This window comes from Cydia amplana, chromosome 8 (assembly GCF_948474715.1).
Source record: "Cydia amplana chromosome 8, ilCydAmpl1.1, whole genome shotgun sequence".
Lineage (NCBI taxonomy): Eukaryota > Metazoa > Arthropoda > Insecta > Lepidoptera > Tortricidae > Cydia > Cydia amplana.
Window position 1 is genome coordinate 601324 of NC_086076.1, and position 13871 is coordinate 615194.

General features: G+C 35.4%; 1 long non-coding RNA gene and 1 other non-coding gene across 2 annotated transcripts in view; both read right to left on the reverse strand.

Annotated features, from left to right (window-relative positions):
- Positions 1-13871, reverse strand: part of LOC134649993 (uncharacterized) — a 347929-nt gene that overhangs the window by 306064 nt on the left and 27994 nt on the right. The gene's annotated exons all lie outside the window — the stretch shown is intronic.
- On the reverse strand, positions 6205-6276 carry Trnam-cau (transfer RNA methionine (anticodon CAU)). Its single transcript has one exon. It is a non-coding gene; the product is annotated as a tRNA-Met (tRNA).

Genomic DNA, 13871 nt, shown 5'->3' on the forward strand with positions numbered 1-13871 from the left:
AACGAGGAAGAAGAAGATGGATAAGTCTGGATATATTGTCGAAGACAAGGAAGATCACAAGTTCATGGTCTGAAGACATTGAAATAACAGCCAGGAAAATATGGAGTAGGAAGAGCTGAGAGGGTATCCAAAAAGAAAGAAAAAGAAAGGAATAGATTGCCGTGTGTGTCGCTAGATGAATAATATGTAACAGAAGACAATGCCTTTGGTAAATCTTTCTGTATCTTATCTTAGCATTTATTCTAGTTTACATCAGACATCTTCAGATAAACTTAGATCCCGGGATCCGCTAACTTTTTACAATTTTGATTATATCATCAAATGTGACAAAATTTTGCAGTACAGACAGCTACATAACTTCATAATAAGCCCAAAATTCGTACAGATTATATCGACCGCGATCGCTACTTAATCCAAAGCCACGCAAAAAATCCATACCGAGGACGCGTCCCGAATCCGAAGCAGACACCCGCCTGCTTTATTACGTCAGTATGTAAATTTTGTACTGCGTCACTACCCTTATAAAGACCCTGTTTGAATTGAAAATTATTTGAACGCGAGAGTAAAACGTTCAGTGCGGCTACGTCTTTCAGCCAATTCGCTGCTTTTCTACTGCGAATCGCGAAAAAGTGATGAAAAGTCGGTTAAAAACTTTTAAAACTCACAGTCACAGCGGACGAAATTGACGTCGAACGAAACGGTTACTTTTCAAAATGGAATCAGTTCGGTTAACTACATCTTTCAACGAATCTGCTTTTCCACGAATGGTGAATAAAGTGTTTCGAAAGCGTTTAAAAACATTCCCCCAAAATGAAATGCAACGTAACAAACTCTTTGTTTTTAAAAATGGAACGACAAAGTTGTAAAAACGCACAAAACTCGCAAAATAATTAAGGAACAAGCAAAAATGACACCGAATACAAACGGTGACTTTTCAAAATGGAACGCAACGAAACAAATGAACTGTTTTTAGAAATGGAACGACTAGATTGTTTACGGTGGCGTGTTTTAAATACGGCGGATGAGTGAGGAGTGGCGTGCCACGGTGCCACGCTGCCACGTGGCCGATCTGTCAAACAGAAAGGGACGCATATAGCGTCGCGTGCTGCCATTTTGTAAGTAAAAGTTAAAACATTTTTTATTTGTTTTTTATATCTTAGTATATTTATTAGAGGTAAGTAGTTTTAATTGCTTGTGGTTAATTTGAAACTTTATTACGACTATACTTCGTACGGCATGTTTGGTTGTTTGAGTGATTTTTTAAAATGGATTTAAAATAAAACAACCTTACTAAACAAAGTTTCATATTTTATTTTAGTGTCTTAATTAAATCTGACATATAAAGAATAATCGCAATTTCATTAAATTCTACTACAGGACTTTTATTTTTCTCGCCATATTAACACTCTTTTTCTTCTTACCCAGCTCAATCAAGTTTTAATAAAGACATTTTAATAATCAGCCAAGAATTTCACAGAGAATGACCTCACAAGGACGGCGCGTGGAATGTTCTACATTCTACCGGGCCAATTCAAGTATAAGTTATTCTATCTGTTTCCGATATGACACTGATCTGTCGTTGTCAAAAGTGACGTTTTTGGTCAAAATAATGGCACTTTTGACACTGACATATCAGTATCATATCGAATAACTAAAACTCGAATTGGCCCGTACGTGTGCGTCCCATTTTACGCAGATCTGATATTTCTCTATTAATTATGATTATAACGCTTGACGTTCTCAAGCGTTATTAATTAAACGTAGTTCTAGACTGTCAACTGAAATAAAAGAAAAGAATGTATTTGTTATAATATATTTGTTATTTGCGTGTTCTACATATTTAAATTAACTCGTTCAACATTTATGTAGGTTCAGCAGTCGATTTTAGTACTTAAAATAACAATTGCATGTATTTCTTAGCGATTTACTTATTTTAAAATATGGAGAATAATAGCTATGAAGCGTGTATGCTGACAATTTTAATAAGACAGATAAATCAAAATAACAAAGGATATTTCTAACTAGTACTTACTCTTTTTATTTATTTACTATTTGCATATTATCTACTTATGGTAACTAAAATAAAAAATCGGCCATGTGCGAGTCGGACTCGCGCACGGAGGGTTCCGCACCATCAACAAAAAATAGAGCAAAACAAGCAAAAAAACGGTCACCCATCCAAGTACTGACCCCGCCCGACGTTGCTTAACTTCGGTCAAAAATCACGTTTGTTGTATGGGAGCCCCACTTAAATCTTTATTTTATTCTGTTTTTAGTATTTGTTGTTATAGCAGCAACAGAAATACATCATCTGTGAAAATTTCAACTGTCTAGCTATCACGGTTCGTGAGATACAGCCTGGTGACAGACGGACGAACGGACGGACGGACAGCGGAGTCTTAGTAATAGGGTCCCGTTTTTACCCTTTGGGTACAAACCCTAAAAATACTAGCGCCACAAAAAGTTTGTGCTTTTGTACCTATAAGTATTCATAGTCGTACATTTAAATATTTTTAAAGTCCCTTTCACTTTTTTAAAGGTTTGCATTTAGTATTTTCAATTTCTAGTCATTAACTCCATCCATTATTAACTTAATTGTGTAACCCATTCAACTGCACTTGTGGATCAATCAAATGTGGATCAAATGTGGATCAACTTTAGCCGACCAACCAAGCAACGAAGCTAATTTTTCCTTCATCACTACACCCAGTAAATAACCCTTAATTAATAAACCCGCTAACGGCCATGGCGAATGCGAACGGGTTGAACCCTTCGGATTAAATACCTACAGATAGATATTAACTAGTCGGCACTGGGGGGCTGAAAGCGGGTGAGTTATTTTTCATTGGGTTTCAAATCTTGCTGAGTGAGTCGTTTTAATTAAATAGGCGAGTACATTTAAGCATTGACTATATTGATGGCTTAAGTACCTACCAAAATTTTGGTACAAAAATGATTTAGCGCCGATTTTCAGCCCGAAAATATTTTAAACAACTAGTTTTATTTATATAGAAGTACCTACTATCTATAACCATGAAACGTTAGGCAAGCGACACTGTGAAGGAGTGTTCCAATATCAATAGTCTTATTTAAAATTTACGTACGTTTCGGTCAACGAAATTAATTAAAAAAAATTTGTTACGTCTCTGTTATCATATCATCGTGCATGTGAAGTACATACATATATGATTTTCTAAAAAAAAAAAACTTTCCGATCCGACATATTTAGGTACCTTGTACATATTTGGATGTTGCTATTTTTTTTTATTCAGTAAATTCAAAGGATTTTGTAAATACATCTGCATTAATGTATATAATTTACATTATATTATTATAAAACTTTAAGATTAATGGTAGGTAGTACAACTTAAGCTTTGATCTCGGACTGTCTAGAACACAAAATGACTAGTGTAATATTTTGCCTATATCTCTTTTAGTCTACATCGCAAACGGTCTAGAACACAAAATGGCTACATATAGGTAGGTTAGGTTCGTTAGGTATCTTCAAACCGCACAGAAATAGTCGCCACCGCACGTCGACATCGCTAACGTAAAGATAAACCGACGAAATGTAGGTAAATAAAGGTCTAAATAATTGTAGTCATTTTGTGGTCTAGACCGTTTGCGATGTAGACTAAAAGGGATATAGGCTAAATATTACACTAGTCATTTTGTGTTCTAGACAGTCCGAGACCAACCCCAACTTAATATGTACATTCAAATAACACGGATGACGATTTGTGACATGTATAATTTGTGCGAGAAAAAAAAATTGCTCAATTTTAATTTATATTAATATCCATTTTTCTCAAGCCAAGTACTACTCATTCTATACTCGTATATAAGAGAAACTTAACAATTGAGAACCTATTGAGAAATTCCCAAATCTAGCCATCTTGCACCCAAGTGCCCTCTAACACCATGTGTCCTTTAACGAGCCTACGGCCTCCTGCACCCTTAGCCTCCGGCCACGATTACCATAACAAGCCCCCATTACACCACCATATCGCAACCACCCTAACTTTACCACTCACTAAAATATATGAGAACTCTATCAATGGGTTTCTAGATTCGGTTTCCGTTTGGCATTGGTTTTTGCAACGGTTAATTAATTTTGTAATTTTAGATATCGCGTTGCTGTTATTAAAATATGTGCAAGTCTGTATTTTTAAAGGGATATGGGTGATTTTTGAATGATTTTGCGTGGTTAAGTTGACAGTTCAGGTTGGTAATGGTCTTTTGTTGCAGCCGAAACTAGAATTTGACAGTCGAATGCTTCGTTTGTCGATGGCTATTGATTATTTACAGCAAGTTGACAGCCTAAGGCTAGTGGGGGTATTTTTCGAAGCTAACTAGATAACAAGTGGTTTTAAATTGGCATTTACATAATATGAGGGGTGGTTAACGAAGTTTCGTTATAGGTGGCGAAAAAGTGACGCCTGTCAATGGAGCTTTAATTCTATTTTTTAAGTAACTGTCAAGTAATGGTTAAAAATGTGTTTCTTTTTTCTGTTTAAGTACGTGGAACTTTGGATTATTGAATAACACAACATTGTTATTCGATAACGGGGTGTCCATGGACGACGGTAATTGCTTTTTCGTCTGCTCGTTTGCCGCCTCTATCATAAAAAAACTTAGTCAAACTATGTTCATTCATACAGTTATGTCATAGGTGATCACCTATTTTGTGAAGTCAAAAATGGCCTGCTACTAAAGGCTGATTTAGACGGCGCGCGAACTCTCATGCTATTTTAGTTATACATTGCGGACTGTTGGTTACGTCCAATTCAACCGACCGATCAAAACCCGCAATGTAATGAAACTTGCATGCGAGTTCTCGCATCATCTAAATGAGCCATTACTTTTGATGCTGACTGCACTTTTTAAATACTTAAATACAGTACAAATGTTTTATTTTATACGAACAATATTTTTTCTAAACCCCAAATAAAACATCAAAGGTAAAACTTGCCTAAAACCCAAACAAGTCGGGCATACGATTGTTTTGCAAAAACACAGCGTGTATCACATCACCAGAATCCCGTGAATGCTTGTATAAAACACTGCCTAGGGCAACATAGCGTATTAAGTAAACCAGTCTTACGTGATCTCTTACTACAAAACAAATACAGTAAACCCCCTTTATAAAATTCGAAGATACAGTCAAAGTGGCCAAATATTATATGGCAACAAAGGTGTGTTACATACACACATATACTAAACTAGGTACCATAATATATTTTCAACTTTCAACTAAATTCGAAGTTGTAATTATTCGCTAGGTGCACGACTGGTGCTGCCCTCATTTTGGCGGACTTTCTACGTTAAATCTTATGGAGTAAAATTAGTTCAAGCGGCTGCCGCTAGTACTAATGGCGGACATTCCATAAGATTACCTGTGTTTGTGACGATCAGCGCCACTTCCCCCTCCACCGACTTCGCACCTTGCCAATACTCAGTCTGGTCTTCATGCCCATTTGCTAGAATGCCAGCGTCAGGGCGAGAGACGCCCACCAACCAGATAAACGTGAGCCCTATATCCGTAACAAATATTCTTGATAGGAGCCCAACTTATATTGGTGCTAAGCGTTCTACATCTAACACCTGCGTTCGGTCAGCAATAGGATTAACCCTATTGTTATCAGCGCTTATTTTGGAAAAACCAGTATAACTTGACCTCCAATAACAGGTAGTTATTATGGATCTTGGGATCTCATATAAACTGGTTATCTAATCTAACAAGAGGCAAAGAGATGTGTGTAACTGTCCATTTAAAAGGTCTTAAGTGACTAGAAGACTCATATCACTTATGATCTTTTAATTGAGAGTTCACTTGCAATGGTAAATTAATTTGTAGATAATTTTAAAATATAACCCCTCTTTTTGATGCGTAGTCGAGTGAGAGGAGCATGTTTAGGTTGTGTAACGCAGCGGATAATTAAAGAATACCCTGTAATAATAAGGATGGAAAAATATTATCAGTTAGTATTAGTAGTTTTTTTTTCCATTAAATTGATTAAACACTAAACATTGTTAACAAACAAACATAATTAAAAAATATATATAGGTAAATAAAATTTACTATGCCATGCAATAAAACGTTAAAAATGTTTCCTTTCAAAAAAAATCTTAATATATTTGTGTTACCAATAAAAATAACTAAAAATAAAAGTAAAAATTGAAAACAAAAAACCAAAAAGTTGTTAGCAGAGCGTGGTTTCGATCCACGGACCTCTGGGTTATGGGCCCAGCACGCTTCCACTGCGCCACTCTGCTTATGACGGAGTGGGCGAAATTTCGGTATAACTGCCGCGAGTGCTATCGTTAAGTTAGTGATGACGCGCGGAGTTAATATTAGAGATATCGATGATTCATGAAACTGATATTTTACGCTACCGTTATTAGTGTGTAGTATTTAGTTTAGATTTAGATGTACTATGTTTATTGTACTTTTTATCGCTTATAATTTAGTGGACTTTGTTGTAGTAGTAGTACCTATTAGTACTTAGTATTAGTACCTAATCACTTTGTTGTACACAACAGAGCTTTACACAAAATTTACAGAAATAGAGGTACAAAGGCGAACTTATCGCTATGAGGGATCTCTTCCAGCTAACCTATGAGTATTATCATAGTGGAGCTTTCACAAATTTCAAATTATTTTAAAATAAATTTCTTGATTATTATTGAGCATTTTTATACATTTCATAATTAAATCTTGAATGAATTTTAAACAATATTACAAAATACACAGTAACAAATAGCTGCTTGGATTTCAATTCCAATATCTATAGATTAGAATTATAAATTAAGCGCGTTTTAAACTTTTATGACAGAATTATTTCAATGAAAATTTTAGCCTTACCTATTACTATCAATAAATTAAAGATTAGGTATTTTTACAAAACCCAGAATAGAAGGTTAATATAATTATTATTAAGTAATACATATTAAATTTGTCACAGCTAATCAGCGCTTTTCACACTCTCACGCAACGCAGTCGACAAATTCGATAAATGAAATAAAATATGAAATACAATAAGTGAAGTGTTTAGCAACTCGGCACAAGTGGCAAGTAGTGAGTATCAGTGGCCCGGGGCAACACTCTAGCCAGTGAACTGGACGAGAACTTGAATGCAAGCTAATTGTAGTTATTGAAGGGTTTTTAATTCTGTGTTGCAAGTTAACTTGTTGTGTTAAGAGGCCGGTATCGATTTTAGTCGCAAAAATGTAAAATTGATAGATTTAGTCGATGAAATTGTACACCTTTTGTTACGTAATAAATATAACAAGTACTGGTATCTATTAGCACGTCTTGTTATCTTAGACTTGTACAGATTTTTTTTTTATACAGACTCACTAAATTAGTAATGATTTTTTTTCTGATGGACGTTTAGGTAAACGCGCGTAAAGCACTGATTTAGTCGATCTTATTTGTAAATTTCGTAAGGTTTGAACTGCTTTATAATTATAATTTACCACTATAATTTTTTGATGAATTTGTAAAAACTGCCCCTTCTCGTCATATATTGCCGGTGACGCACGCTCGGGACCTCATTAGTAAAAGGCAAGATGAGAAGACGTGTTAATAGAAACCAATACTTGTTATTTAGATATTACGTAACAAAAGGTGTACAATTTCAACGACTAAATCTATCAATTTTACATTTTGGCTCTAAAATCGTTAACGGGCTCTTACGTATGTTTTTAGAAACTTTTATATTACCTTTTTTTTATAGGAGGCAAACGAGCAGATACTTTTATACTTAACTATTCCCTGGGCTCTCTGGGCTCATTTGGTGATATTTGGAGAGGTTTCTGGCTAATTTTATCAAAAGCTAATTTACACTAAAATTTTACATTTTGGGCTTAGGGCTTGACGAGTTCTGGTAATCTTTTTTTTAGCAAGTCAACCTTAATCTAGTCCATACAGTCAGCCTTTACACAATATATGATCTAGTTGTTGTATGAATTTTTTAGAAGTAATAATTCAATCTCCGTACTGCAACGTTGCGTGGTGCCTTCTTAAACTTTTTTCAAAGCTGTAGGTTTTATTGTTTAAGAAATAAATATAACTGCACGTGAACTGTAGCGTATGCTAATGCACTTTAATGACCAATAAAACAATATTGTTGTATTCATTACCAGAAAGTCTTTATTATAATTATGTAGCTACACTGTATAATTAAAATAGGTATAATAATATGACTTACAACATACGCCCTATCTAATCAAACAAGACCGAAAATAATATTCGCAATTTTCGCAATAAATATCATTGAATGCAACACGATATCCTAATGCACTCATTAGCACTGAGCATGTGGTCACTACGAATAAAGCGTCAAACAAACCATTTCAAAAACGACCTAAGTTCACTACAATTATGTATACACTTACGACCTTCCCGAAAAAAGGAGATCGCAATACCCAAATACCGAGTAGAATTAACAAATATGCCATAACTGCCGTAAGTGTCCATTAATAACAGAACGTCATATAGATGTTACATTCCTAATGACTTATATGACTTTTTAAATTATCTGACTATCATAGGGCTGGCACTTGCAACAATGCGCACCTCGGGGAGTCCGCAGAGGCCAATAAAATGGTACAAAGACACCCCGCGGTGACCCTAGCTTTCTTTATGGTGGGGTGTTGGTTATTGCCAGGTCGGAATGTGAACCCTTTGACGAAGTTTAATAAGATTGGGACGATTTATGGCTGTTTTGACACCTCTGGAGCATTGTTTGTAATTAAAGACGTTATACATATCATAGTAATATAGGTATATAGGGAGAAAATCACGTCCAACATTCCCTGCTTCATATTAACTTATTTCTTAAGAAGCAAATTAAATAAATAGCTGAATCTGCGGATGACGAGGTTGACCTTAATTAACCTAAATGTATTGTCTAGCCGACTTCTTTATTTCTGTAGTAATATTTAATTGATTATTGATTGTTTATTTTAGGTGTGTTTTTTGTAATTAACTTTAATTAATTAATTTAATCATATTTTATTATGTGACTGTAATGAATGAAATATTATGATTATTTATTATGAATGTAAAATATGCAGTAAGTATTATACTTATTTACTTAGGTAAAATTCAAAGAGACTGATTATACCTACACGGAAACTTTAAATTAAATTAGAAAGGCTGTCCTAAATAGTCGCCGGCCGGCCGTTTTCAGTGTACTTGATTCTTAAAAAAATGTATATAATTCATAATAAATCAAATTAAAAATATGACTGAAATATTATAACATGTTCGATAAGAAAGTCATTTAAAGTCCAGCATAAGGCTAACAAATAAAACGAAACGTCGAACAACCCTCGCGAAGGGCTGAAAGGGGCTACTCGAGCCATAAACCAAAATTAAAAGTTTTCGATACATTGCGCTCTCACAATAAAACCATTCCGCTCCTGACTAAATACTCCGCATTAAGGTGTCGTTAGTCAAATGACACAGCTTCCAAAACCATCAATCATAAGCCCATTAGATTATATTAACAAAACTGTACTCTATGCTGAGGGAAGTAAAATATAAATTGAGTGAGTAAAGATGGTGGTTAGGATGTTTTAGGAAGCGTAGGTGACGATAAAAAATCTTTATGAATGGGGTTGGCGTGTGACGATGTTGCCCTACTTTAATAAATTATATCACCAATTTTGCGAATTGTTTTATGAGCGTCTTTCATATTTTTACCTATTTGTCGTAAGAGTGTAGAAATTTACCTTTTCCTTTTATGCCTAGTTTGATAAAGTCATTGTTATTTCGATTTGAAAAGATTTTTGTTAAAAATAGAACCACAAACGTTACATTGCAAATATGCTTTATTTTATCCCCCATGTCCTTTCCATCATTCATAATAGTGGTCGTCATCAAAAGGGACGTTTAACAAATGATACGACGCACTTCTATTGTTAAACCTTTTGTTATTTTGCTCTTACTTTTTATATGCCAGTCATAAACTGTAGTAACAACAGCCCGTTGTTTTGCATTTTCGACTTTATCGCCGTCACCTTTGTTATCAGATTCGTAACGGCTCGTATCGTGATCGCCCAGTTTTATTCTCACATCGTTCCGATCGTGTATAGCTAATAAGTCACTTGTGTATAATTATTATTTTATTGCTCAGTACGAATGCAAGTCATGCACATTTGTGTTTGGGTGCTGTCGTCTTTTTACTTTCGTTTTACTTTTCATCGTCGCAGACACATTGTTTTGTTGAAGGCGTAGGACGTATTTTATCTTTCTCAGTAATAGTCTGATCATATTTTTAAGTGTCCATTACAAATTGCACCTTATGGTTAAGCGTTAAGAGATCGTTCTGAGCACGCGTGGTTTATTGTCAATGATTTTTCTTAAGTTGACACTGAGGGCCATCATCGCTTGCACCGTGTAATTAGAGGTACATAAAGAAGGCGAATAAAGATACGTTGCGTTACTATAAAACTCTCGGAACGCTAAATAAAATCTCATTGAGCTGTTTACACATTTTGAATTCAAATTTATGCGCCGTACCGACTTGTTGCTCCAACTTACGACTGGGTTCCCGCGCTATGTTTTATGTATTGAAAAATGTAAAAATATAGGTGATAAAGTTTACGTCAGGGACGATAAATATGAATAACATCGCATCAAACCTCTATCACCTGGGGGTCTAAATCCCCGTTTTATAGCATCGGTGTGGATTGAAGCAATCTTTTAACAAATCGAAGTGATAAATGTTATGAATGAAATTTATGTCAGCTGCATGAAAGCACTTGTCTAAATTGTCTCTAAGACGAGGTTCCACGCTGTAGTCACGTATGCAGCTTTTTAGCATTATCTTTATCAATATATCTGTCCAATCTCTCTGGTGTTTTGTCCGGGCAGTTTTGTTGGTGCAGTTAGTTCGATTGATAGCATCGCCACGTGTCCATTGTGCCGTGTTCCCAGGCTTGGCACGTGTACTTCATTATTTTCGCGCCAAAATGTTCCTCTAACGCTTTGTTGGGAGATTAGGCGTGAGTCTGACTGGGGTGGCTACTGGTTTTTGGTTTTGGTGACTTTTTGGGAATACAAATACAATTGCCTCACTTTTGGGAATCGTTCGATGTTTTTATGATCTTTGTCTTTGCCTTTATAAAAAAAAACTTACGTCCAATGCAGCAAATGGTTTTAGATGTATCACATATAATAGGTAGGTATTAGGTATATAAATATGTACAGACCTACTTTTGTCATAAAACTTTGTTAAAAAAATAGAAAACGTAATTTACCTTAACCGCGCAACAGGCTGTCCAATTTCAAACCTATCGTAACTGTCGTTACTGCCATTCGTTCCATTAATACCAAAATCGCCAGGCATTAGTTCCACGCGTAAAAATAATAGTTCCCGGGTGTCAACACACGTATCACTGGCCTTGTTTTATCCCCCATTACGACCCCAGCACAAAAATATTGAAACACAGACGGCGGGCCATTGTTGCCTGGTGGGCGGAACCAGCCATATTTATTATTTTTGTCACCATTGTATTGTTGGGATTATAGCCAGTATTTAGATGAAATTGGGGATAAGGTCCGCTAATCTTGCTTTTGGCGTCGATATCGATTTTTGGCGCGGCGCAACACTAGTCGGGATCGGGAGTGAGGATACAAACAGTTTTTTTTTAATAAATCATAATTTTGCTAATAATATTATTTGCTATAATATCATAATTTGAGAGCACATTATTCTCCAACGAAGTCTTCAGTTTAGAAGTATTTTTGGCATCAATATTGTAAAAAAAACGTTTTTTTTTTATCTTATAAGATATTTAAATAAAATATCGCCAACCCTATCCCACTTGTGTAGGCGCCGACATCATCCCGTTTATGACTTACACGCTTTATGTCCTGAGGTTTGTCGAGTCTGTCTTTTTACGATATTAGCACCATTGATACCCTTAACTGATCACTTGTACACCTTATTGTAAAGAAATACGATCTATTATTGGTCACCTAATGTGTGTTGCTTGGTATCAATGGCGTATAAATAGGTTTTAAGGAAATATTGTAAGGCCATAAGGCCATAACCCGGGAGAAAGCACGGATATAAAATAATAGTTGAATGATTATGATTTTAGATTTTATAAAATAATAGTTTAATGATTATGATTTTATGATCTCTATTAGGGCTAAGTTCGCCTTTGTACATACATACATACATACATTTTATGTGACAATCTTTAACGAGAAAGTAATAGTAGGAGAGGTGAGTCAAGAACAAGTAAAAGGAAAGAGAAGTGTGCTGAAAAGACAGAAATGTTAAGTTTCACTTATTGGTACATTTACCTTAACACACCAAACTCCTCCCGTCAAACGCCCACCATACAACAAATTAATGCAAAGCACCCATATTGATTTGTAGTAACACACGACTGATACTAAGTCGCTACGACCCAAATTGAGTTAGTGTCACGCGTGTGATACTAGGGCGCTCCACCCTTACATCTTACTCCTAACGCCCAAACTTACATCTTGTTATCATCACTCATCATACTACGTTCGAACAGCCACTTTAACCCTTCAAAAGTCCAATCCAAGTACCAAATGATTCTTAACCCTCTCCGGCTCAAATCTTACTTAAAAGTAATGATTACATCGTTGACCGCGTTAGCTATTACACACATCGTATCACGTCCAGCTTTAACCCCCCAAAAGTTCAATACAAGTAGCAGTTATTACTTAACCCTACCATTCAACTACACAGACTACACTTTACAACTAATGATTACATCTTGCCCATTTCTTACTATCATACCACGTCTGGTCACCTACTTTAACCCCCCAAAAGTCCAATTGGTCCAAGTGTCTAATATTCGCAAGTAACCCTTCGCTGCAGTTGGCTTATTTTGACCGAGACTTGAATGTATAATTAGTCTGTAGTTTAAGATAGCATTGTGATATTGAACTTAGTTAGATTTGTTTGAAGCTTGTAAGTGAAACTAGATTTGAGTCATATTATTGTAGTTTTAGAATGGTATTTTGTAAAAGAAATCCCATCAAAAACATAAATGTGAAATGAGAGCCAAGTTCAATATTAAGAATATGCATGCGTCGTTGTTGACTTCGCCGGAAAAAGCCAAGTGCCAAGATCTAGTTCATGTTTTGACTTGGCCTGGAAATTTTACTTGATCTGACGGCCCTGGGCCGAAAAACCCGACGGAAAATACGAGTACCTAAGCTCTACAAAATATCCACCCATTTCCTTATTCAGCTACAACTAAACTTTCTAAGTTCTAACTAACTACTATTACAGACTGATGTACCTACTTACATGGATTTATTTTTACGATTTTCTGACATTACACAACTAAAACTTACACGGCATTGCCAAGGCAACGTTTCCAATTTTTAATTATCATCCAGGGAGAAAAATCATTACTTTGGGGATTGTTTTGGTGCCGGGGCCGGCAATCAATACCGGGCCGCGCGCGGAATACTAATGATTGCAGCACTTTCCAATGTCGGGGGAAAATATTTCCCGTTTTAACAAGACTTTTTCCTACTGAGCGTTTTGCTACACTGAAAGAAATGATTGCATAATAGTAACAAAACATTTTGTTACTGCTTACACGAAAATTGGGACTCGCAAACTGTATTACACCGGCCAACAGGTTTGTAACAACTAAATCGGTTTTAACATATTGATCAAACGTTAATTTTTTATTACTTAAGGTCAGTTATTTTTTGAATTACTTAAATTAGTTCCATAAATTCCATATTTTCAGTGTAGAATGTAGCTTTTAAGAACGTTACTTTTCATAGTTTGATTTAACAAAAACCGTTATCGCCTACATAGGTACGTTTTCTTTGTGCTATTTAAGTATATGACGTT